Source organism: Rattus norvegicus, chromosome 16 (assembly GCF_021556685.1).
Source record: "Rattus norvegicus strain SHRSP/BbbUtx chromosome 16, alternate assembly SHRSP_T2T, whole genome shotgun sequence".
Classification (NCBI taxonomy): Eukaryota; Metazoa; Chordata; class Mammalia; order Rodentia; family Muridae; genus Rattus; species Rattus norvegicus.
Window position 1 is genome coordinate 21,206,495 of NC_141549.1, and position 27,571 is coordinate 21,234,065.

The following is a 27,571-nucleotide window of genomic DNA, read 5'->3' on the forward strand; positions in this document are numbered from 1 at the left end:
AGGAGTGAAGCATTCACGTTTTGATCATCCGTCTTGAGTTTCATGTGTTCTAGGCATCTAGGGTAATTCAAGCATTTGGGCTAATAGCCACTTGTCAATGAGTGCATACCATGTGTGTTTTTCTGTGATTGGGTTACCTCACTCAGGATGATATTTTCCAGTTCCAACCATTTGCCTACGAATTTCATAAAGTCATTGTTTTTGATAGCTGAGTAATAATATTCCATTGTGTAGATGTACCACATTTTCTGTATCCATTCCTCTGTTGAAGGGCATCTGGGTTCTTTCCAGCTTCTGGCTGTTATAAATAAGGCTGCTATGAACATAGTGGAGCACGTGTCTTTTTTATATGTTGGGGCATCTTATGGGTATATGCCCAAGAGAGGTATGGCTGGATCCTCAGGCAGTTCAATGTCCAATTTTCTGAGGAACCTCCAGACTGATATCCAGAATGGTTGTACCAGTCTGCAACCCCACCAACAATGGAGGAGTGTTCCTCTTTCTCCACATCCTCTCCAGCATCTGCTGTAACCTGAGTTTTTGATCTTTGATCTTAGCCATTCTCACTGGTGTGAGGTGAAATCTCAGGGTTGTTTTGATTTGCATTTCCCTTATGACTAAAGATGTTGAACATTTCTTTAGGTGTTTCTCAGCTATTCGGCATTCCTCAGCTGTGAAGTCTTTGTTTAGCACTGAACCCCATTGTTTAATAGGGTTATTTGTCTTCCTGTGGTCTAACTTCTTGAGTTCTGTGTATATTTTGGATATAAGGCCTCTATCTGTTGTAGGATTGGTAAAGATCTTTTCCCAATCTGTTGGTTGCCGTTTTATCCTAACCACAGTGTCCATTGCCTTACAGAAGCTTTGCAGTTTTATGAGATCCCATTTGTCGATTCTTGATCTTAGAGCATAAGCCATTGGTGTTTTGTTCTGGAAATTTTTTCCAGTGCCCATGTGTCCCAGATGCTCCCCTAGTTTTTTTTCTATTAGTTTGAGTGTATCTGGTTTGATGTGGAGGTCCTTGATCCATTTGGACTTAAGCTTTGTACAGGGTGATAAGCATGGATCGATCTGCATTCTTCTACATGTTTACCTCCAGTTGAACCAGCACCATTTGCTGAAAATGCTATCTTTTTTCCATGGATGGTTTTGGCTCCTTTGTCAAAAATCAAGTGCCCATAGGTGTGTGGGTTCATTTCTGGGTCTTCAATTCTATTCCTTTGGTCTATCTGTCTGTCTGTGTACCAATACCATGCAGTTTTTATCAGTATTGCTCTGTAATACTGCTTGAGTTCAGGGATAGTGATTCCCCCTGAAGTCCTTTTATTGTTGAGGATAAATTTAGCTATCCTGGGTTTTTTGTTATTCCAGATGAATTTGAAAATTGTTCTGTCTAACTCTTTGAAGAATTGGATTGGTATTTTGATGGGGATTGCATTGAATCTGTGGATCGCTTTTGGTAAAATGGCCATTTTTGCTATGTTAATCCTGCCAATCCATGAACATGGGAGATCTTTCCATCTTCTGAGGTCTTCTTCAATTACTTTCTTCAGTGTCTTGAAGTTCTTATTGTACAAATCTTTTACTTGCTTGGTTAAAGTCACGCCGAGGTACTTTATATTATTTGGGTCTATTATGAAGGGTGTCGTTTCCCTAATTTCTTTCTTGGTTGTTTCTCTTTTGTGTAGAGGAAGGCTACTGATTTATTTGAGTTAATTTTATATCCAGCCACTTTACTGAAGTTGTTTATTAGCTATAGTAGTTCTCTGGTGGAACTTTTGGGATCACTTAAATGTACTATCATATCATCTGCAAATAGTGATATTTTGACTTCTTCTATTCCAATCTGTATCCCCTTGACCTCCTTTTGTTGTCTGATTGCTCTGGCTAGAACTTCAAGAACTGTGTTGAATAAGTAGGGAGAGAGTGGGCAGCCTTGTCTAGTCCCTGATTTTAGTGGGATTGCTTCAAGTTTCTCTCCATTTAATTTAATGTTAGCAACTGGTTTGCTGTATATGGCTTTTACTATGTTTAGTTATGGGCCTTGAATTCCTATTCTTTCCAGGACTTTTATCATGAAGGGGTGTTGAATTTTGTCAAATGCTTTCTCAGCGTCTAATGAAATGATCATGTAGTTTTGTTCTTTCAGTTTGTTTATATAATGGATCACGTTGATGGTTTTCCGTATATTAAACCATCCCTGCATGCCTGGGATGAAGCCTACCTGATCATGGTGGATGATTGTTTTGATGTGCTCTTGGATTCGGTTTGCCAGAATTTTATTGAGTAATTTTGCATCTATATTAATAAGGGAAATTGATCTGAAGTTCTCTTTCTTTGTTCGGTCTTTGTGTGGTTTAGGAATAAGAGTAATTGTGGCTTCATAGAAGGAATTTGGTAGTGCTCCATCTGTTTCAATTTTCTGGAATAGTTTGGATAGTATTGGTATGAGGTCTTCTATGAAGGTCTGATAGAATTCTGCACTAAACCCGTCCGGACCTGGGCCCTTTTTGGTTGGGAGACCTTTTTTTTTTTTTTTTTTGATTTTTTTTTTATTAACTTGAGTATTTCTTATATACATTTCGAGTGTTATTCCCTTTCCCGGTTTCCGGGCAAGCATCCCCCTTCCCCCTCCCCTTCCTTATGGGTGTTCCCCTCCCAACCCTCCCCCCATTGCCGCCCTCCCCCCATAGACTAGTTCACTGGGGGTTCAGTCTTAGCAGGACCCAGGGCTTCCCCTTCCACTGGTGCTCTTACTAGGATATTCATTGCTACCTATGGGGTCAGAGTCCAGGGTCAGTCCATGTATAGTCTTTAGGTAGTGGATTAGTCCCTGGAAGCTCTGGTTGCTTGGCATTGTTGTACTTTTGGGGTCTCGAGCCCCTTCAAGCTCTTCCAGTTCTTTCTCTGATTCCTTCAATAGGGGACCTATTCTCAGTTCAGTGGTTTGCTCCTGGCATTCGCCTCTATATTTGCTGTATTCTGGCTGTGTCTCTCAGGAGCGATCTACATCCGGCTCCTGTCGGTCTGCACTTCTTTGCTTCATCCGTCTTGTCTAATTGGGTGGCTGTATATGTATGGGCCACATGTGGGGCAGGCTCTGAATGGGTGTTCCTTCAGTCTCTGTTTTAATCTTTGCCTCTCCCTTCCCTGCCAAGGGTATTCTTTTTCCTCATTTAAAGAAGGAGTGAAGCATTCACATTTTGATCATCCGTCTTGAGTTTCGTTTGTTCTAGGGATCTAGGGTAATTCAAGCATTTGGGCTAATAGCCACTTATCAATGAGTGCATACCATGTATGTCTTTCTGTGATTGGGTTACCTCACTCAGGATGATATTTTCCAGTTCCAACCATTTGCCTACGAATTTCATAAACTCGTTGTTTTTGATAGGTGAGTAATATTCCATTGTGTAGATGTACCACATTTTCTGTATCCATTCCTCTGTTGAAGGGCATCTGGGTTATTTCCATTTTCTGGCTATTATAAATAAGGCTGCGATGAACATAGTGGAGCACGTGTCTCTTTTATATGTTGAGGCATCTTTTGGGTATATGCCCAAGAGAGGTATAGCTGGATCCTCAGGCAGTTCAATGTCCAATTTTCTGAGGAACCTCCACACTGATTTCCAGAATGGTTTTAACAGTCTGGAATCCCACCAACAATGGAGGAGTGTTCCTCTTTCTCCACATCCTCGCCAGCATCTGCTGTCACCTGAGTTTTTGATCTTAGCCAATCGCACTGGTGTGAGGTGAAATCTCAGGGTTGTTTTGATTTGCATTTCCCTTATGACTAAAGATGTTGAACATTTCTTTAGGTGTTTCTCAGCCATTCGGCATTCCTCAGCTGTGAATTCTTTGTTTAGCTCTGAACCCCATTTTTTAATAGGGTTATTTGTTTCCCTGCGGTCTAACTTCTTGAGTTCTTTGTATATTTTGGATATAAGGCCTCTATCTGTTGTAGGATTGGTAAAGATCTTTTCCCAATCTGTTGGTTGCCGTTTTGTCCTAACCACAGTGTCCTTTTCCTTACAGAAGCTTTGCAGTTTTATGAGATCCCATTTGCCGATTCTTGATCTTAGAGCATAAGCCATTGGTGTTTTGTTCAGGAAATTTTTTCCAGTGCCCATGTGTTCCAGATGCTTCCCTAATTTTTCTTCTATTAGTTTGAGTGTGTCTGGTTTGATGTGGAGGTCCTTGATCCACTTGGACTTAAGCTTTGTACAGGGTGATAAGCATGGATCGATCTGCATTCTTCTACATGTTGCCATCCAGTTGAACCAGCACCATTTGCTGAAAATGCTATCTTTTTTCCATTGGATGGTTTTGGCTCCTTTGTCAAAAATCAAGTGACCATAGGTGTGTGGGTTCATTTCTGGGTCTTCAATTCTATTCCATTGGTCTATCTGTCTGTCTCTGTACCAATACCATGCAGTTTTTATCACTATTGCTCTGTAATACTGCTTGAGTTCAGGGATAGTGATTCTCCCTGAAGTCCTTTTATTGTTGAGGATAGCTTTAGCTATCCTGGGTTTTTTGTTATTCCAGATGAATTTGCAAATTGTTCTGTCTAACTCTTTGAAGAAATGGATTTGTATTTTGATGGGGATTGCATTGAATCTGTAGATTGCTTTTGGTAAAATGGCCATTTTTAGTATATTAATCCTGCCAATCCATGAGCATGGGAGATCTTTCCATCTTCTGAGGTCTTCTTCAATTTCTTTCCTCAGTGTCTTGAAGTTCTTATTGTACAGATCTTTTACTTGCTTGGTTAAAGTCACACCGAGGTACTTTATATTATTTGGGTCTATTATGAAGGGTGTCGTTTCCCTAGTTTCTCTCTCGGCTTGTTTCTCTTTTGTATAGAGGAAGGCAACTGATTTATTTGAGTTAATTTTATACCCAGCCACTTTGCTGAAGTTGTTTATCAGCTTTAGTAGTTCTCTGGTGGAACTTTTGGGATCACTTAAATATACTATCATGTCATCTGCAAATAGTGATATTTTGACCTCTTCTTTTCCGATCTGTATCCCTTTGATCTCCTTTTGTTGTCTGATTGCTCTGGCTAGAACTTCAAGAACTATATTGAATAAGTAGGGAGAGAGTGGGCAGCCTTGTCTAGTCCCTGATTGTAGTGGGATTGCTTCAAGTTTCTCTCCATTTAGTTTAATTTTAGCAACTGGTTTGCTGTATATGGCTTTTACTATGTTTAGGTATGGGCCTTGAATTCCTATTCTTTCCAGGACTTTTATCATGAAGGGGTGTTGAATTTTGTCAAATGCTTTCACAGCATCTAATGAAATGATCATGTGGTTCTCTTCTTTCAGTTTGTTTATATAATGGATCACGTTGATGGTTTTCCGTATATTAAACAATCCCTGCATGCCTGGGATGAAGCCTACTTGATCATGGTGGATGATTGTTTTGATGTGCTCTTGAATTCGGTTTGCCAGAATTTTATTGAGTATTTTTGCGTCGATATTCATAAGGGAAATTGGTCTGAAGTTCTCTTTCTTTGTTGTGTCTTTGTGTGGTTTAGGTATAAGAGTAATTGTGGCTTCGTAGAAGGAATTCGGTAGGGCTCCATCTGTTTCAATTTTGTGGAATAGTTTGGATAATATTGGTATGAGGTCTTCTATGAAGGTTTGATAGAATTCTGCACTAAACCCGTCTGGACCTGGGCTCTTTTTGGTTGGGAGACCTTTAATGACTGCTTCTATTTCCTTAGGAGTTATGGGGTTGTTTAACTGGTTTATCTGTTCCTGATTTAACTTCGATACCTGGTATCTGTCTAGGAAATTGTCCATTTCCTGAAGATTTTCAAATTTTGTTGAATATAGGTTTTTATAGTAAGATCTGATGATTTTTTGAATTTCCTCTGAATCTGTAGTTATGTCTCCCTTTTCATTTCTGATTTTGTTAATTTGGAAACACTCTCTGTGTCCTCTCGTTAGTCTGGCTAAGGGTTTATCTATCTTGTTGATTTTCTCAAAGAACCAACTTTTGGTTCTGTTGATTCTTTCTCTGGTCCTTTTTGTTTCTACTTGGTTGATTTCAGCTCTGAGTTTGATTATTTCCTGCCTTCTACTCCTCCTGGGTGTATTTGCTTCTTTTTGTTCTAGAGCTTTTAGGTGTGCTGTCAAGCTGCTGACATATGCTCTTTCCTGTTTCTTTCTGCAGGCACTCAGTGCTATGAGTTTTCCTCTTAGCACAGCTTTCATTGTGTCCCATAAGTTTGAGTATGTTGTATCTTCATTTTCATTAAATTCTAAAAAGTTTTTAATTTCTTTCTTTATTTCTTCCTTGACCAGGTTATCATTGAGTAGAGCATTGTTCAATTTCCACGTATATGTGGGCATTCTTCCCTTATTGTTATTGAAGACCAGTTTTAGGCCGTGGTGGTCCGATAGCACGCATGGGATTATTTCTATCTTTCTGTACCTGTTGAGGCCCGTTTTTTGACCAATTATATGGTCAATTTTGGAGAAAGTACCATGAGGAGCTGAGAAGAAGGTATATCCTTTTGCTTTAGGATAGAATGTTCTATAAATATCCGTTAAGTCCATTTGGCTGATGACTTCTCTTAGTCTGTCTACATCACTGTTTAATTTCTGTTTCCATGATCTGTCCATTGATGAGAGTGGGGTGTTGAAATCTCCCACTATTATTGTGTGAGGTACAATGTGTGTTTTGAGCTTTAGTCAGGTTTCTTTTACGTATGTAGGTGCCCTTGTATTTGGGGCATAGATATTTAGGATTGAGAGTTCATCTTGGTTGATTTTTCTTTGATGAATATGAAGTGTCCTTCCTTATCTTTTTTGATGACTTTTAGTTGGAAATTGATTTTATTTGATATTAGAATGGCTACTCCAGCTTGCTTCTTCTGACCATTTGCTTGGAAAGTTGTTTTCCAGCCTTTCACTCTGAGGTAGTGTCTGTCTTTGTCTCTGAGGTGTGTTTCCTGTAGGCAGCAGAATGCAGGGTCCTCGTTGCGTATGCAGTTTGTTAATCTATGTCTTTTTATTGGGGAGTTGAGGCCATTGATATTGAGAGATATTAAGGAATAGTGATTATTGCTTCCTGTTATATTCATATTTGGATGTGAGGTTATGTTTGTGTGCTTTCATTCTCTTTGTTTTGTTGCCAAGACGATTAGTTTCTTGCTTCTTCTAGGGTATAGCTTGCCTCCTTATGTTGGGCTTTCCCATTTATTATCCTTTGTAGTGCTGGATTTGTAGAAAGATATTGTGTAAATTTGGTTTTGTCATGGAATATCTTGTTTTCTCCATCAATGTTAATTGAGAGTTTTGCTGGATACAGTAATCTGGGCTGGCATTTGTGTTCTCTTAGGGTCTGTATAACATCAGTCCAGGATCTTCTGGCCTTCATAGTTTCTGGCGAGAAGTCTGGTGTGATTCTGATAGGTCTCCCTTTATATGTTACTTGACCTTTTTCCCTTACTGCTTTTAATATTCTTTCTTTATTTTGTGCGTTTGGTGTTTTGACAATTATGTGACGGGAGGTGTTTCTTTTCTGGTCCAATCTATTTGGAGTTCTGTAGGCTTCTTGTATGTCTATGGGTATCTCTTTTTTTTAGGTTAGGGAAGTTTTCTTCTATGATTTTGTTGAAGATATTTACTGGTCCTTTGAGCTGGGAGTCTTCACTCTCTTCTATACCTATTATCCTTAGGTTTGATCTTCTCATTGAGTCCTGGATTTCCTGTATGTTTTGGACCAGTAGCTTTTTCCGCTTTACATTATCTTTGACAGTTGAGTCAATGATTTCTATGGAATCTTCTGCTCCTGAGATTCTCTCTTCCATCTCTTGTATTCTGTTGGTGAAGCTTGTATCTACAGCTCCTTGTCTCTTTTTTGGTTTTCTATATCCAGGGTTGTTTCCATGTGTTCTTTCTTGATTGCTTCTATTTCCATTTTTAATTCCTTCAACTGTTTGATTGTGTTTTCCTGGAATTCTTTCAGGGATTTTTGCGATTCCTCTCTGTAGGCTTTTACTTGTTTATTAATGTTTTCCTGTGCTTCCCTAAGTGTGTTCAGGTCTTTCTTGAAGTCCTCCAGCATCATGATCAAATATGATTTTGAAACTAGATCTTGCTTTTCTGGTGTGTTTGGATATTCCATGTTTGTTTTGGTGGGAGAATTGGGCTCCGATGATGGCATGTAGTCTTGGTTTCTGTTGCTTGGGTTCCTGCGCTTGCCTCTCGCCATCAGATTATCTCTAGTGTTACTTTGTTCTGCTATTTCTGACAGTGCCTAGACTGTCCTATAAGCCTGTGTGTCAGGAGTGCTGTAGACCTGTTTTCCTCTCTTTCAGTCAGTTATGGGGACAGAGTGTTCTGCTTTCGGGCGTGTACTTTTTCCTCTCTACAGGTCTTCAGCTGTTCCTGTGGGCCTGTGTCTTGAGTTCACCAGGCAGCTTTCTTGCAGCAGAAAATTTGGTCTTACCTGTGGTCCCGAGGCTCAGGTTTGCTCGTGGGGTGCTGTCCAGGGGCTCTCTGCAGCGGCAGCAACCAGGAAGACCTGTGCAGCCCCTTCCGGGAGCTTCAGTGCACCAGGGTTACAGATGGTCTTTGGCTTTTTCCTCTGGCGTCCGAGATGTGTGTGCAGGGAGCAGTCTCTTCTGGTTTCCCAGGCTTGTCTGCCTCTCTGAAGGTTTAGTTCTCCCTCCCACGGGATTTGGGTGCAGAGAACTGTTTATCCGGTCTGTTTCCTTCAGGGTCCGGCGGTGTCTCTGGCAGGGGTCCTGCCGCTCCTGGGCCCTCCCCCACGGGAGCCCAGAGGCCTTATACAGTTTCCTCTTGGGCCAGGGATGTGGGCAGGGGTGAGCAGTGTTGGTGGTCTCTTCCGCTCTGCAGCCTCAGGAGTGGGTTGGGAGACCTTTAATGACTGCTTCTATTTCCTTAGGAGTTATGGGGTTGTTTAACTGGTTTATCTGTTCCTGATTTAACTTCGGTACCTGGTATCTGTCTAGGAAATTGTCCATTTCCTGCCGATTTTCAAGTTTTGTTGAATATAGGCTTTTATAATAAGATCTGATGATTTTTTTAATTTCCTCTGAATCTGTAGTTGTGTCTCCCTTTTCATTTCTGATTTTGTTAATTTGGACACACTCTCTGTGTCCTCTCGTTAGTCTGGCTAAGGGTTTATCTGTCCCGTTGATTTTCTAAAAGAACCAACTTTTGGTTCTGTTGTTTCTTTCTATGGTCCTCTTTTCTTCTACTTGGTTGATTTCAGCTCTGAGTTTGATTATTTCCTGCCTTCTACTCCTCCTGGGTGTATTTGCTTCTTTTTGTTCTAGAGCTTTTAGGTGTGCTGTCAAGCTGCTGATATAGGCTCTCTCCTGTTTCTTTCTGCAGGCACTAAGAACTATGAGTTTTCCTCTTAGCACAGCTTTAATTGTGTCCCATACGTGTGGGTATGTCGTACCTTCATTTTCATTAAATTCTAAGAAGTCTTTAATTTCTTTCTTTATTTCTTCCTTGCCCAGGTTATCATTTAGTATATTGGACCATCCTTTCATCCTTGGGCTGAAGCCTAACTGATCATGATGTGTGATTATTTTGATGTGTTCTTGCATTCACTTTGCAAGATTTTTATTGAGTATTTTTACATCAATAATCATAAGGGTAAATGGTCTCAAGTTCTCTTTCTTTGTTGGATTTTTGTGTGGTTTAGTTATAAGAGTAACTGTCGTTTCAAAGAAGGAATTTGGTAGTGCTCTGCCTATTTCTGTTTTGGGAACTAATCTGGACAGTATTGATATGAGGTCTTCTATGAAGGCCTGATAGAATTCTGCAGTAAATTCATGGAGTCCTGGGTTCTCTTTGATTGGGAGACTCTTAATAACTGCTTCTACTTCTTTAGGAATTATGGTGTTGTTTAGATGTTTATCTGTTTCTGATTTAACTTTAGTACCTTGTATTTGTCTAGAAAATTGTCTATTTCCTCCAGATTTTCCAGTTTTGTTGAATATATGCTTTTGTAGTAGGATTTGTTGATATTTTTAATTTCCTCAGATTTTTTTTGTTATGTCTCCCTTTTCCCTTCTGGTTTTGTTAATTTGGATACACTCTGGGTATTCTTGCTAAGGGTTTATCTATCTTGTTGATTTTGTCGAAGAACCAGCTCCTGCTTTTGTTGATTCTTTGTGTACTCTTTTTTTTTTAAACTTGGATGATTTTAGCTCTTAGTTTTATTATTTCTTCCCTTCTATTCCTCTTGTGTGTATTTACTTCTTTTGGCTCTAGACTTTTTAGATGTGCTGGCAAGCTGCTGAGTATGCTCTCTCCTGTTTCTTTTGGCGGCACTCAGAGCTATGAGTTTTCCTTTTAGTACTGCTCTCACTGTGTCCTAAATGTTTGGGTGTGTTGTATCTTCATTTTCATTAAATTCTAAGAAATCTTTTTTTTAAACTGGCATTATTTATTTATTTTTTGGCTTGTGAAACTTCCTTTGTTTGTTGATGTAGCAAACAAATTTCAACTCTGCTATGCAAATGACAGAAGAAATCTGCTCAGCAATTAACTTTAGCGTTCAATTTCATAAAGGCAACATGCTATATGTGAAAAAATTACTAACTGAACTACAGGTATTAAATACTGAAAAAAATTAGCAGTTTATTATAATTTATCTTATTTAACAATCTAAGAAGTTCACGGCCATCAGCAGTTCCAGTGCAATTTCAGGTGCAGTTGGGAATTCAGGAATTTCAGTGGAGCTGTTAGTATAGCGGACCTTGTAGGTAAAATACATGCACACTTTCGATAGCACATGTGAAGGGATCTCTCTAAAGTTGACCTCATTGGTTTCATTCTCCGCAAACTGACCTGGACCACTCAACATGGCCTTTATTGTTCCTGATGTTAATGCATGTTCTCTTTTTACAATAAATTCATGACCATCAGAAGATATTAATTTCACATACATGGCATCAGGGCCTTCACAGCCACCATAGGTTTTCTCCTCTCCATCCATTATGTTCTTATAAAATTCTATTTGATCCCAGAGGAAATAAATAGTTTCCTGGCGAGGCCGAGAAGCAGTCATCTAGTAACTTGCATCCGAAGGAAGTGCTAAGAAATCTTTAATTTCTATCATTAATTCTTCCTTGACCAAGTTTTCATTGAGTAGTGTGTTGTTAAACTTCAATGTATCTGAGGGCATTCTGCCATTATTGTTTTTATTGAAGACCAGCCTTTGTCCATGGTGATCTGATAGGACAAATAGAATTATTTCTATCTTCCTGTATCTATTGATGCCTATTTTTTTGACAAATTATATGGTCAATTTTCGAGGAGGTACTATGAGGTACTGAGAAGAATGTAAATCCTTTTGTTTTATTATTTAATGTTCTATAAATATTTGTTAAATCCATTTAGTATATAACTTCTGTTAGTTTCTCTATGTCGCTGTTTAATTTCTGTTTCTCTTATCTGTCCATTGATGAGAATGTGGTGTTGAAAGTGGACAGATGTGTCTGTCTGTCCTGTGGTCTCAGGATGTTCCATACTTCTTGGTGTTTAGCTCTCTTCTCCATGGGATTTGAGATCAGGGAGCAGTGTGATGGGCTAGGCCCTCATTCATATTTCATATTTTTTTGCTTGAAGGGGAATTGATAGCACACCAGCATATTTTCCGAAGTCCACATGCTTCATAATCATTTTGTTATTTTAAGGTGTTTATTAGTTGTTAAGGTAGAGCTTCATATAAATAATCCAAGAATGAATTATAGTTTGAAAATATTCTTATGCTTATTGAATATTTTCTTCAAACTCTGATTTGTCCAACTATAGTTTTTCATTCTGTCAGTCCATTTATTCCTCACATGTAATTAAATGTCTATTGTGTATAATACACATTTTAATATATCTCAAGGTCAGGTTGGGGATTTGGCTCAGTGGTAGAGCCCTTGCCTAGCAAGCACAAGGTCCTGGGTTCGGTCCCCAGCTCCGAAAAAAAAATATAACTCAAGGTCTTCCCATTCTTAAACCTTTATGTTTCTCTGCCCAGTCAAGCTTCCTTACATCATATAAATGTAAATATAGCATGAAATGACCCTTGCTTTTTGGAACTCTCATTTCATTTTGCTGAAACCTTTTTGAATCTCATATTTAGGAGATTGGATGCCATAGTTTATCTCCTTCTACTTATATTTACCAAATTTAGTGTAAGTCCAGGGATACATTGACCATTTTAAAACAAAATGCAAGGTCCTGCTTTGCTACATTTTTGCTCCCGGGTTAACATGGATACTTTATTTATTACCTAAGCAATATGTTGTGATCCTAATGGTAGCAAATATAGAAAGCTTAATCATGGGCATAAAAAATGAAATTTGGATTGAAAAAGTCAAAGTATTGGTGACTGGGGATTTCAATTTTCATTTGTTTATAAAATTTACAGTGAAACAATTGGTCTGCAGATCTGCATCTGTAGGTCATGCCTATGATGTATCAATCATCTAGCTTAAGAAGCACAACATGTCAGTCACCCACAAGTCATACAGCTTATCAAAAATCTGTCCCCAACACCTACATCATCCAAAGTAAAAGCCCACAGCCTGGCTACCATCCATAAGAATTGCCCATGTCCTGTCAGTCATTCACTGGAAATCCCCTCACCCTGTCAATCATCTACCAGCAACTCACAAAACCTGTCAGTCATCCAGAAGAAATTATCACAGTCTGTCAATCAGACATAACAAATGGCCATAGTCTGTTAATCACCCACAGGACATGGCGACTAACTTATATACAAACCTCTCAGAGCCGGTCAGTCATACATTAGAAACTCCCATAGCCAGTCATTCAATGGAGAGACCCACAGCCTGTCAGTCTTTCACAACATATCTCAAAGCCTGTGGATTATTCATAGGTAGTGTCTATCACAGCCTATCACTCAGCCCCAGGAAACATATACCAACTTTGTCACTTGTCCAAAGGACAAGCCCACACTCTATCTGTCATTCATAGGAAATACCTACACCCTGTCCATCATTGATAAGAAATAGCCAAAGCCTGTCAACCATACATAGTATGTATCTACCATTGTTCAGTATGCATAACAAATATGCACAGACTTTCAGTCAGTCCTCCATGGTAAATGACTGCTACATGAAATCATCCATAGAAAGTACCCACAACCTGTAAGGCATTCATAGGAAAAACCAACAACCTGTCAGTCATGTGTAGGAAAGAGTTGCCTGTTTGTCAGCTACATGGCACACCCCCAACTTGGTAGTCATCTGGGGGAAAAATCTACATCCTATCAATAACCCATAGGAATTGCCCATAGCCTTAGAACCATTTATAAGAAATTTCAATATCCTTTCAAACAGCCACAGTAAAGTCAACAGCCTCTCAGTCATCTATTAGAAACACGCACAGTCTGTCAGTCATCCACAGATCACATACATTGCGTGAGAGTCATCCATAGGAAAAGCTAAGTGCCTGTCATGCATACAAAGGAAATGAACACAACCAGTAAATCATGCATAGGAATCTTCAACAGTGTGTCAGTTATCAAGAGAAAATTCACACAGTCTTTCAATTATCCAACAGTATTCAATTAAGATTAAACAGAAAAATTTCCAAAATCCACAACCCTCACACACTGATATCATAAATAGGGACATGATAAACCTGGAGACAGCACACAATAAATCATGCCGAGAGCAAAGATCCATCTCTGCCTCAGGCTCCTCCTCCTACATCATTCAGACCTCAGGTTTGCCATGCAGAGCCGATCCTGTTACCATGCCTGCTTGAAATCAAATGGGGAGATGTTTGTGATGAGGAACTTCATCAATTTATTCTAATAGCTTTATAAAAATCATGTAGTGAAGGAAGCGCAGGATTTTGTTTCTGTTGACAGCACATTTTCAGAAGGGTTTAGTCCACGGTTTTTCTGCATACGGTAGCTAATTCTTCAGAGCTCCTGATAAAGCAGAAGAGTGTGTAATGCGAAAACAAGGCCCTGCCTTGTGTGTCCATTCAAGAGTCCAACCTCACCTTATTTCAATTATATTGACAATAGCAACAAGAAACGTCAGTAAAATGAAAGGAAATGCCTCATTGTGAATATGATCACATTTTACCATTGAAAGAAACACAGGAAACCCCGTGGGAGAGAGACCTCACCGCCTGATCAGGTGGGCACTCCTGAGGCTGCAGAGCGGAGGAGACCACCAACACTGCCCACCCCTGCCCACATCCCTGGCCCAAGAGGCAACTGTATAAGGCCTCTGGGTTCCCGTAGGGGAGGGCCCGGGAGTGGCAGGACCCCTGCGCCTGAGACACTGCCGGAACCTGAAGGAAACAGAAGGGATAAACAGTTCTCTGCACCCAAATCCCGTGGGAGGGAGAGCTGAACCTTCAGAGAGGCGGACACGCCTGGTAAACCAGAAGAGACTGCACTCTGTGCACATCCAGGCGCCAGAGGAAAACACCAAACGTCATCTGAAACCCTGGTGCACGGAGGCTCCCGGAAGGAGCGGCACAGATTTTCCCGGTTGCTGCCACAGCGGAGAGGACTTAGGCAGTACCCCACGAGCAAACTTGAGGCTTGGAACCACAGGTAGGACCAATTTTTCCCCTGCAAGAAACCTGCCTGGTGAACTCAAGACACAGGCCCACAGGAACAGCTGAGGACCTGTAGAGAGGAAAAACTACACGCCCGAAAACAGAACACTCTGTCCCCATAACTGGCTGAAAGAAAACAGGAAAACAGGTCTACAGCACTCCTGACACACAGGTTATAGGACAGTCTAGCCACTGTCAGAAATAGCAGAACAAAGTAACACTAGAGATAATCTGATGGCGAGAGGCAAGCACAGGAACCCAAGCAACAGAAACCAAGACTACATGGCATCATCGGAGCCCAATTCTCCCACCAAAGCAAACACGGAATATCCAAACACACCAGAAAAGCAAGACCTAGTTTCAAAATCATATTTGATCATGATGCTGGAGGACTTCAAGAAAGACATAAAGAACTCCCTTAGAGAACAAGTAGAAGCCCACAGAGAGGAATCGCAAAAATCCCTGAAAGAATTCCAGGAAAACACAATCAAACAGTTGAAGGAATTAAAAATGGAAATAGAAGCAATCAAGAAAGAACACATGGAAACAACCCTGGACATAGAAAATCAAAAGAAAAGACAAGGAGCTGTAGATACAAGCTTCACCAACAGAATTCAAGAGATGGAAGAGAGAATCTCGGGAGCAGAAGATTCCATAGAAATCATTGACTCAACTGTCAAAGATAATGTAAAGCGGAAAAAGCTACTGGTCCATAACATACAGGAAATCCAGGACTCAATGAGAAGATCAAACCTAAGGATAATAGGTATAGAAGAGAGTGAAGACTCCCAGCTCAAAGGACCAGTAAATATCTTCAACAAAATCATAGAAGAAAACTTCCCTAACCTAAAAAAAGAGATACCCATAGGCATACAAGAAGCCTACAGAACTCCAAATAGATTGGACCAGAAAAGAAACACCTCCCGTCACATAATTGTCAAAACACCAAACGCACAAAATAAAGAAAGAATATTAAAAGCAGTAAGGGAAAAAGGTCAAGTAACATATAAAGGCAGACCTATCAGAATCACACCAGACTTTTCGCCAGAAACTATGAAGGCCAGAAGATCCTGGACAGATGTCATACAGACCCTAAGAGAACACAAATGCCAGCCCAGGTTACTGTATCCTGCAAAACTCTCAATTAACATAGATGGAGAAACCAAGATATTCCGTGACAAAACCAAATTTACACAATATCTTTCTACAAATCCAGCACTACAAAGGATAATAAAGGGTAAAGCCCAACATAAGGAGGCAAGCTATACCCTAGAAGCAAGAAACTAATCATCTTGGCAACAAAACAAAGAGAATGAAAGCACACAATCATAACCTCACTTCCAAATATGAATATAACGGGAAGCAATAATCACTATTCCTTAATATCTCTCAATATCAATGGCCTCAACTCCCCAATAAAAAGACATAGATTAACAAACTGGATACGCAACGAGGACCCTGCATTCTGCTGCCTACAGGAAACACACCTCAGAGACAAAGAGAGACATTACCTCAGAGTGAAAGGCTGGAAAACAATTTTCCAAGCAAATGGTCAGAAGAAGTAAGCTGGAGTAGCCATTCTAATATCAAATAAAATCAATTTCCAACTAAAAGTCATCAAAAAAGATAAGGAAGGACACTTCATATTCATCAAAGGAAAAATCCACCAAGATGAAGTCTCAATCCTAAATATCTATGCCCCAAATAAAAGGGCACCTACATATGTAAAAGAAACCTTACTAAAGCTCAAAACACACATTGCACCTCACACAATAATAGTGGGAGATTTCAACACCCCACTCTCATCAATGGACAGATCATGGAAACAGAAATTAAACAGAGATATAGACAGACTAAGAGAAGTCATCAGCCAAATGGACTTAACGGATATTTATAGAACATTCTATCCTAAAGCAAAAGGATATACCTTCTTCTCAGCTCCTCATGGTACTTTCTCCAAAATTGACCATATAATTGGTCAAAAAACGGGCCTCAACAGGTACAGAAAGATAGAAATAATCCCATGCGTGCTATCAGACCACCACGGCCTAAAACTGGTCTTCAATAACAATAAGGGAAGAATGCCCACATATACGTGGAAATTGAACAATGCTCTACTCAATGATAACCTGGTCAAGGAAGAAATAAAGAAAGAAATTAAAAACTTTTTAGAATTTAATGAAAATGAAGGTACAACATACCCAAACTTATGGGACACAATGAAAGCTGTGCTAAGAGGAAAACTCATAGCGCTGAGTGCCTGCAGAAAGAAACAGGAAAGAGCATATGTCAGCAGCTTGACAGCACACCTAAAAGCTCTAGAACAAAAAGAAGCAAATACACCCAGGAGGAGTAGAAGGCAGGAAATAATCAAACTCAGAGCTGAAATCAACCAAGTAGAAACAAAAAGGACCAGAGAAAGAATCAACAGAACCAAAAGTTGGTTCTTTGAGAAAATCAACAAGATAGATAAACCCTTAGCCAGACTAACGAGAGGACACAGAGAGTGCGTCCAAATTAACAAAATCAGAAATGAAAAGGGAGACATAACTACAGATTCAGAGGAAATTCAAAAAATCATCAGATCTTACTATAAAAACCTATATTCAACAAAATTTGAAAATCTTCAGGAAATGGACAATTTCCTAGACAGATACCAGGTATCGAAGTTAAATCAGGAACAGATAAACCAGTTAAACAACCCCATAACTCCTAAGGAAATAGAAGCAGTCATTAAAGGTTTCCCAACCAAAAAGAGCCCAGGTCCAGACGGGTTTAGTGCAGAATTCTATCAAACCTTCATAGAAGACCTTATACCAATATTATCCAAATTATTCCACAAAATTGAAACAGATGGAGCCCTACCGAATTCCTTCTATGAAGCCACAATTACTCTTATACCTAAACCACACAAAGACCCAACAAAGAAAGAGAACTTCAGACCAATTTCCCTTATGAATATCGACGCAAAAATACTCAATAAAATTCTGGCAAACCGAATTCAAGAGCACATCAAAACAATCATCCACCATGATCAAGTAGGCTTCATCCCAGGCATGCAGGGATGGTTTAATATAAGGAAAACCATCAACGTGATCCACCATATAAACAAACTGAAAGAACAGAACCACATGATCATTTCATTAGATGCTGAGAAAGCATTTGACAAAATTCAACACCCCTTCATGATAAAAGTCCTGGAAAGAATAGGTATTCAAGGCCCATACCTAAACATAGTAAAAGCCATATACAGCAAACCAGTTGCTAACATTAAACTAAATGGAGAGAAACTTGAAGCAATCCCACTAAAATCAGGGACTAGACAAGGCTGCCCACTCTCTCCCTACTTATTCAATATAGTTCTTGAAGTTCTAGCCAGAGCAATCAGACAACAAAAGGAGATCAAGGGGATACAGATCGGAAAAGAAGAGGTCAAAATATCACTATTTGCAGACGACATGATAGTATATTTAAGTGATCCCAAAAGTTCCACCAGAGAACTACTAAAGCAGATAAACAACTTCAGCAAAGTGGCTGGGTATAAAATTAACTCAAATAAATCAGTTGCCTTCCTCTATACAAAAGAGAAACAAGCCGAGAAAGAAATTAGGGAAACGACACCCTTCATAATAGACCCAAATAATATAAAGTACCTCGGTGTGACTTTAACCAAGCAAGTAAAAGATCTGTACAATAAGAACTTCAAGACACTGAGGAAAGAAATTGAAGAAGACCTCAGAAGATGGAAAGATCTCCCATGCTCATGGATTGGCAGGATTAATATAGTAAAAATGGCCATTTTACCAAAAGCAATCTACAGATTCAATGCAATCCCCATCAAAATACCAATCCAATTCTTCAAAGAGTTAGACAGAACAATTTGCAAATTCATCTGGAATAACAAAAAACCCAGGATAGCTAAAGCTATCCTCAACAATAAGAGGACTTCAGGGGGAATCACTATCCCTGAACTCAAGCAGTATTACAGAGCAATAGTGATAAAAACTGCATGGTATTGGTACAGAGACAGACAGATAGAGCAATGGAATAGAATTGAAGACCCAGAAATGAACCCACACACCTATGGTCACTTGATTTTTGACAAAGGAGCCAAAAACATCCAATGGAAAAAAGATAGCATTTTCAGCAAATGGTGCTGGTTCAACTGGAGGTCAACATGTAGAAGAATGCAGATCGATCCATGCTTATCACCCTGTACAAAGCTTAAGTCCAAGTGGATCAAGGACCTCCACATCAAACCAGACACACTCAAACTAATAGAAGAAAAACTAGGGAAGCATCTGGAACACATGGGCACTGGAAAAAATTTCCTGAACAAAACACCAATGGTTTATGCTCTAAGATCAAGAATCGACAAATGGGATCTCATAAAACTGCAAAGCTTCTGTAAGGCAAAGGACACTGTGGTTAGGACAAAACGGCAACCAACAGATTGGGAAAAGATCTTTACCAATCCTACAACAGATAGAGGCCTTATATCCAAAATATACAAAGAACTCAAGAAGTTAGACCGCAGGGAAACAAATAACCCTATTAAAAAATGGGGTTCAGAGCTAAACAAAGAATTCACAGCTGAGGAATGCCGAATGGCTGAGAAACACCTAAAGAAATGTTCAACATCTTTAGTCATAAGGGAAATGCAAATCAAAACAACCCTGAGATTTCACCTCACACCAGTGCGATTGGCTAAGATCAAAAACTCAGGTGACATCAGATGCTGGCGAGGATGTGGAGAAAGAGGAATACTCCTCCATTGTTGGTGGGATTGCAGACTGGTAAAACCATTCTGGAAATCAGTGTGGAGGTTCCTCAGAAAATTGGACATTGAACTGCCTGAGGATCCAGCCATACCTCTCTTGGGCATATACCCAAAAGATGCCTCAACATATAAAAGAGACACGTGCTCCACTATGTTCATCGCAGCCTTATTTATAATAGCCAGAAACTGGAAAGAACCCAGATGCCCTTCAACAGAGGAATGGATACAGAAAATGTGGTACATCTACACAATGGAATATTACTCACCTATCAAAAACAACGAGTTTATGAAATTCGTAGGCAAATGGAAACTGGAAAATATCATCCTGAGTGAGCTAACCCACTCACAGAAAGACATACATGGTATGCACTCATTGTTAAGTGGCTATTAGCCCAAATGCTTGAATTACCCTAGATCCCTAGAACAAAGGAAACTCAAGACGGATGATCAAAATGTGAATGCTTCACTCCTTCTTTAAATGAGGAAAAGGAATACCCTTGGCAGGGAAGGGAGAGGCAAAGATTAAAACAGAGACTGAAGGAACACCCATTCAGAGCCTGCCCCACAGGTGGCCCATACATATACAGCCACCCAATTAGACAAGATGGATGAAGCAAAGAAGTGCAGACTGACAGGAGCCGGATGTAGATCTCTCCTGAGAGACACAGCCAGAATACAGCAAATACAGAGGCGAATGCCAGCAGCAAACCACTGAACTGAGAATAGGTCCCCCGTTGAAGGAATCAGAGAAAGAACTGGAAGAGCTTGAAGGTGCTCGAGATCCCAAAAGTACAACAATGTCAAGGAACCAGAGCTTCCAGGGACTAAGCCACTACCTAAAGACTATACATGGACTGACCCTGGACTCTGTCCCCATAGGTAGCAATGAATATCCTAGTAAGAGCACCAGTGGAAGGGGAAGCCCTGGGTCCTGCTAAGACTGAACCCCCAGTGAACTAGACTATGCGGGGAGGGTGGCAATGGGGGGAGGTTTGGGAGGGGAACACCCATAAGGAAGGGGATGGGGGAGGGTGATGTTTGTCCGGAAACCGGGAAAGGGAATAACACTTGAAATGTATATAAGAAATACTCAAGTTAATAAAAAAAAAAAGAAAAATTAAAAAAAAAAGAAAAAAATAAAAAAGAAAGAAAAAACATTCAATATCCTTAGCATCAAGGAAATGCAAATAAAAACTACTTTGAAATTTCAAAAAAAAAAAAAGAAAGAAACACAGATATTTAAACAATATGCACATAGAATTAATATTTAATTAATGAATTCTAGTGACAGGTTTACAACGTGCCTCAATGGTTTACATTCCTTTCTTTTATTCAGTATTTTTTCCTCCATCTTTATTAACTTGGGTATTTCTTATTTAAATTTCAACTGTTATTCCCTTTGCCGGTTTCTGGGCCAAATCCCCCAACCACTCCCCTTCCCCTACTATATGGGTGTTACCCTCCCCATCTTCCCCTGTTACTGCCCTCCCCCCAATAATCACGTTCACTGTGGGTTCAGTCATTTCAGGACCAAGGGCTTCCCCTTCCACTGGTGCTCTTACTAGGCTATTCATTGCTACCTATGCAGTTGGAGCCCAGAATCAGTCCATGTATAGTCTTTGGGTAGTGGCTTAGTCCCTGGAAGCTCTGGTTGGTTGGCATTGTTGTTCATATGGCGTCTCATCCCCTTCAATCTCTTTCAGTCCTTTCTCTGATTCCTTCAACGGGGGTCCTGTTCTCAGTTCAGTGGTTTGCTGTTCGCGTTCGCCAATGTTTTTGCCTTATTCTGGCTGTGTCTCTCAGGAAAGATCTATATCTGGTTCCTGTCAGCCTGCACTTCTTTGCTTCATCCATCTTATCTAGTTTGGTGGCTGTATATTTATGGGCCACATGTGGGGCAGGCTCTGAATGGGTGTTCCTTCAGCCTCTGTTCTAAACTTTGCATCCCTATTCCCTCCCAAGGGTATTCTTGTTCCCCTTTTAAAGAAGGAGTGAAGCATTCACATTTTGGTCATCCCTCTTGAATTTCATGTGTTCTATGCATCTAGGGTAATTCGAGCATTTGGGCTAATATCTACTTATCAATGAGTGCATACATACCATGTGTGTTTTTCTGTGATTGGGTTACCTCACTCAGGATATTTTCCAGTTCCATCCACTTGCCTTTGAATTTCATAAAGTCATTGTTTTTTGATAGCTGAGTAGTCTACATGTTTACGTGAAGGCTGTTAGTTTAAGACTGACAGCCATGCAGCTAAGATCAGGGTCTTAAAGCCCACACCCACAGTGACATGCCTATTCCAACAGGGTCACAACTTCTAATACTGCTACTTCCTCGGCTTCACACATACAAACCATCAGACCCAGGATACAGTTCAATATAATAAAGACAAGATAAGAATGGTACACAGCAAATATCATTCTAAAATATTTATGCCAAGCATTCACACTAAATCAGAAATCAGAAATGTGAAAAGTATATTTGATCTTCCCCTGTTCAATAAAATCATTGAAGTCTTAGCTAGAATAACAGCACAAGTGAATGAGATAGATGTACACCCTTGAAAGAATGAAGCCAATGTCACTTTATTTAGGCCTGGGTGGTTGATATACACAAAAGACTCTAAAGCCTCCACCAAAATTCCCCTGCAGCTATTCAATTATTCAGCATTGTATTAGAGGAAAAGCAATGCATAAAACCAAGTTAGTTTCCTAAATCCAAATACCCAGCACACTCTGCAAATAAGCAAACTAACAGATTCTCACAGACATTATAGATTAAATATAACCAAGGAATTGAATGACTTGTACAGTAAAAACTCTAAACTTAATGTAAATTAACAGAAGAAGATACAGTAATATGGAAAGGCCCCACGCTCCTAGGTCAGAAGGATTAATATGGTGGAGTTGGATGTGATGGTTTATATTTCCTTGGCTCAGGGGTGGCACTATTAGAAGCGTGGTCCTGTTGGAGTAGGAGTGGCCCTGTTGGAGTAGGTGTGCGACTGTGTGTAAGGGGTTTAACACACTCATCCTAGCTGCCTAGAAGGCCGTATTCTGCAGGACCATCCAGATGAAGATCTACAGCTCTCAGATCCTCCTTCACCATGTCTGATTGGTGGCTGCAGTGATCCTGCTGTGATGATAACAGGTCTGAACCTCTGAGGCTGTAAACCAGCCCTAATGAAATGGTTTCCTTTTAAGAGTTGCATTGGCCATGGTGTCTGTTCACACAACTAAAGTCCTACGTAAGACAGTGGCCATAACACAAAAATTCATCTAGATAGTCTGTGCAATCCCCTAAGAATACCAACACGATTCTTTAATGACATTTAGAAATCCATCATTAATTTAATAGGTCAATATAAAGGAGCCATGTAGGTCAGCACAGTCATCAACATTAGCGCAGCTTGAGCCCTCACCGACACAGATTTGGAGTTAATACACCATAGAGGTAAAGCAATAATGAAATCTGCAACAGTATTCAAAGGCTCATAGGTTGGGAAACGTAATTAAGCATCTGTCCATAATTTTGTACACAGACAGCCATGAGTCATTGAACACCCCTGTCTGGGTTCAGGTAAAGCAGATGTCTACCCTTCAAGAGACTAGAGGCTCCAGGAAGCTTATACATATGGTGGAGTTGCTGGGCTGGGGATATCCTTGTGGAGGAGACAAGGGGTAGGGGGAGGAGGTATGCAATATTTAGATGTGGAACTGTCAGGGGGTGGATTGGGAGGGGAATGAAATCTGAAGTGTAAAAGTAAATAAATAAAAAATGGCTATCTTGCTGATAGCAATCTACTGATTCAATACAATCTATCAAAATTCCAATTCAATCCTTCATAGAGTCAGAAAGATGAATTTGGAAATTCACTTGGAATAACAACAAAAAAAAACAAGGATAGAGAAAACTATCCTCAACATAAAGAAATAATAACAATAAAAGATAGAATCACCGTCCTTGACCTCAAGCTGTATTACAGAGCAATAGTTTTAAAAACTGTATGGTATTAAAAACAGAGACAAGCAGGTAGATCAATGTAATAGAATTGAAGACACCGAAATGAACAAATACTCCTATGGTCCCTTGATGTTTGACAAAGGAAATATAACCATACAGTAGAAAAAAGATAGCTTTTTCAATAATTGTTGCTGGATCAACTGGAAGTTCGCACCCAGAAGAATGCATATTGATCTTCTTCCCTAGTGCAAAGCTCAAGGGCAAGTGGATCAAGGACATCCACATAAAAAGAAAACACTCAAAGCCAGAGGGGAAACTGTGGAGAAAAGCCTCGAACGTAGGGACTCTGCGGAAATTTTCCTGAAAAGAAACACCAATGGCTTCTGCTCAAGGACTTTCAAATGGGACCTCATAATATTGCAAAGCTTCTCTAAGGCAAAGGATACTGTCTTTAGGACAACACGGCAACCAAGAGATTGGGAAAAGGTCTTTACCAATCCTACATTCAATAGAGGTCTAATATCCAATATGTACTAAGAACTCAAGAACTTAGACTCCAGAGAGCCAAATAATCCTATTAGAGAAATGGATATAGAACTAAACAGAGAAATCTCAGCTGAGGAATATCGAACAACTGAAAAGTACCTGTAGAAATGTTCTTCAACAATCTTAGTCATTAGGGGAATGCAAATCAAAACAATGCTGAGATTCTACTTCACACCCCTCAGAGTGGCTAGGAACAAAACTCAGGTGACCACAGATTCTGACAAGAATGTGGAGAAAGCAGAACACTCCTCCACTGTTACTTGGATAGCGAGCTGGTACAACTGCTCTGGTAATCAGCTGGGGGTTTCCTCAGAAAATTGGACATAGTACTACCTGAGGACCCAGGTATACCCATTTCTGGGCATAGAGCCAATAGATGCTCCAACATATAACAGACAAACATGCTCCAGTAAGTCCATGGCAGCCTTATTTTTAATAGCTAGAAGCTGGAAAGAACCCAGAAGTCCATCAACAAAAGAATGGATACAGAGAATGTGGTACAATTACACAAACGCAGTACTACTCAGCTATTAAAAAGCAATGACTTCATGAAATTCATAGGCAAAAGGATGGAACTAGAAAATATCATCTTGAGTGAGGTGACCCCAGAAAATAACACAGATGGTGTGCACTCACTGATAAGTGAATAGTAGCCCTGAAGCTCAGATGAGCCAAGGTGCAATCCACAGATCACAAAAAGCTCAAGAAGAAGGACAACCAAAATGTGTTTGTGTCAGTATTTCTTAGAAGGGGGAACAAAAATATTTATAGCAGGAAATATGAAGCCAAAATTTGGAGAAGAGATTGAAGGAAAGTATATATTAATTAACTAATTTATTAAAAAATAAAAATTAAAAATAAATCCATGGTATATGGGGAATTGACAGCACGTTAACAAATTATACTGATGAATAGAGACAGCTTCATGGAGAAGACAGAAACTTGGTCCATTACACAGAACAAGCACAAAAGTCAATGCCACATGCATCATGGAACAAAACATAAGACTTCATACCACAGATGTGGGAGATGAGAAAATAGGAAATATATTTGACTTTACTGTACAGAATGGTACTTCCTGAACATTACTCCTATAGCACAGAGAATAAAAACATCCATTCATAAATCATACCTCCTGAAATTTAAAACATGGCATAAATCAATGATCATCATCATTTAGCTGAAAATGATGCCTCTACCATTCGTAAAAATCTTAATAGATTCCTATAAAAATAAGTATATTTACTCTATAAACACAAGAAAAACCTTATCTATTAAGCTTCACACCTACCAAGTAGCATTCATGATACGTAAAGTAGTCTGCATGATTTCAGAACAGAAATGCAAGCGTGGTTATTCCAAAGCTACAAATACTGCAAAGTAAACCAGTTACTGGCTCGTAAGATGTTCTGGTACAGTAGTGGAACACATATTATGGAAATAATTCTCTTTCTGATTCTATTTCAGACACACTCTATGTGATGGAAGCCAGGCCTGAAACTGCTAAAGCAGCCAAAACCCTAAGAGTAGATATGTCCTGAGCCAAGAGGAAAACTCAGTACTCTTATCCGTATCAATGAAATGACTGTCATAGCTATAGATCTGTGTTTGGAACCCTCATTAGAAAAGCATCATCTTCTTGTAGGCTATAGACACTAACACAGAGACCCCAACCTGGAAAGTGTACAGAGAAGGTGGTAACTCCATTTTAAATGGGATGACTCCTTTACATCTCTCCCTCAAGACTTCATTATCTCTATAGCAAATAAACGTAGAGATTCTAAGAGATTGGGGTGATAGATTACTGTAGTGAGTGACTTACCGACATAATACCAAGTAACTAGTAAAAGAGAAGAAAAAACAACATGGAATCTGAGAAGTAATACTAAGAAGTCAATAGGATTCAAACAAGGAATTGCTGAGTGGATGAAGGTAGAGGTCAGTACTTTCCCTTTCGTGCATTCAGAGGACCTGTGGGAGCATCACCTAAAGACAGCACAATGGCACCAGCCACCCTGGGTTTCCCTTCAGTATTTAGGTATTTTAGTAATTTCTGCAATTTAATGAGTATAAATATCCTCCACTTGGGAAGACAGATGTGATGTTTGGATTCCACTGAGCATGGATGTTTGTTAAAATTTATTCTCAGTCTAATAGGTCAGGTCTGCACCTGAAGGGTGCACTGTGCACTCACTGATTTTGGTGAACAGGATTTTATGTGTGATAAGAACAAATACTTCTCACGCATTTACCAGATGATGCAATCCAGGAGATTGGAACCTTGATCAAGGAGAATCCATGTCTCTGTGACTGCAGTGTCCTGGAGGTGACTCATTTGTCCTTCTTTGCCATCGGGCAGGCAGCAGGCCAATACCATGACAGTAGATGTATCCATGTCCAAGGTGATCCTTAGTGAAGCTCAGTTTTTTTCAGAGATAAAGTGACGTCACGAACAGCAGATGACGTTTGCAGACATGACAATTTATGGAGTCTGGTCTGCGTACGCTGTAAAGTTGTAAAAGAAAGCCAGCACAGCACTGTTAGTAAAACAGTCCAAGGAGAGCAGTGGGCCTCTGATTTGTGAGGGTTTATCATGACATTGCTAAGTAGGACTCCCTCTTGTCAAGGACTCTGCTGCTAGTCCTAGTGACTCATCCTATGAGTGTTGACCTAAACTGTTTGCCTTTTAATTAAGAGTTTCCCATTAAGAATATCCTTGTAAGAGCACCAGTGGAAGGGGAAGCCCTGGATCCTGCTAAGACTGAACCCCCAGTGAACTAGATTGTTGGGGGGAGGGCGGCAATGGGGGGAGGATGGGGAGGGGAACACCCATAAAGAAGGGGAGGGGCAGGGATTAGGGGGATGTTTTCCTGGAAACCAGGAAAGGGAATAACATTCGAAATGTATATAAGAAATACTCAAGTTAATTAAAAAAAAGTTTCCCATTAAAATGTTCTAAGTGAAAGCCACAAGTTTCTATACTCTTTATTACATCAGTAGCTTTTTAGTGTATTTTTCAAGTGAAAACCAGTCTTCAACTGGTACCCTTTAAAACTTCAGGAGCTCCTTCCAGTACCTGATGGAATTAGGATGCCCCATTCTGTGTGGGGTGTTTTCAGCAAAGGCCCCTGTATTGGACTCATGACTGCTAGCATTTGTTCCATCCGGAAGACCTAGTTTTACAGGAATGCCCCCAAAATTCACTCTTCCATCCTCTCTGACTCTGCTCAACAGCAGCACTGGAGCCTTGGAGGCTAGGATGCTGGTTGATTTTAAGCAACTCTACAAAATGTGGATATAATCTGGGAAAAGTGAATCACAGTAGAGGTATCTTCTCCATCACATTGTCCTGAGGGCAAGTCTGAAGCTCATTTTTTTGTGATTGATGTATAATTGCCCTGCTAAGTGTAAAAGTCAAAAGAGAGAACCCCAAATGGTCCAGCATGATGAATGGGTAAACAGAGTTTATCATATTGATACAATGGACTAGTCTCTAGAGATGGACAGAGGCATTGACAGTATCTTATGATAAAAGAAGCTATTATTTAATGACCAAGAAAGGGGATATTTCTATATTAGATGACTTCATTTTTGTTAAATACGCAAAATGACCTGGTTGGTGGGGGCATAGAAATTTATCCCAGCACTCAGGAAGCAGAGGCATGTAGATTTTCACGAGTTTGGGGC

The 27,571-nt window shown here is 39.9% G+C and overlaps 1 long non-coding RNA gene and 1 pseudogene across 1 annotated transcript in view; both read right to left on the bottom strand.

The window, feature by feature from the left end:
- LOC148000447 (uncharacterized) overlaps positions 1 to 26,389 on the bottom strand; it is a 103,363-nt gene extending 76,974 nt beyond the window's left edge. Inside the window, exon 1 of the long non-coding RNA XR_015639721.1 lies at positions 26,137 to 26,389. This is a non-coding gene — a long non-coding RNA (uncharacterized LOC148000447). The remainder of the gene's footprint in view (positions 1 to 26,136) is intronic.
- On the bottom strand, positions 10,651 to 11,019 carry LOC148000448 (elongin-C pseudogene; annotated as a pseudogene).
- Positions 26,390 to 27,571: the final 1,182 nt, after the last annotated feature.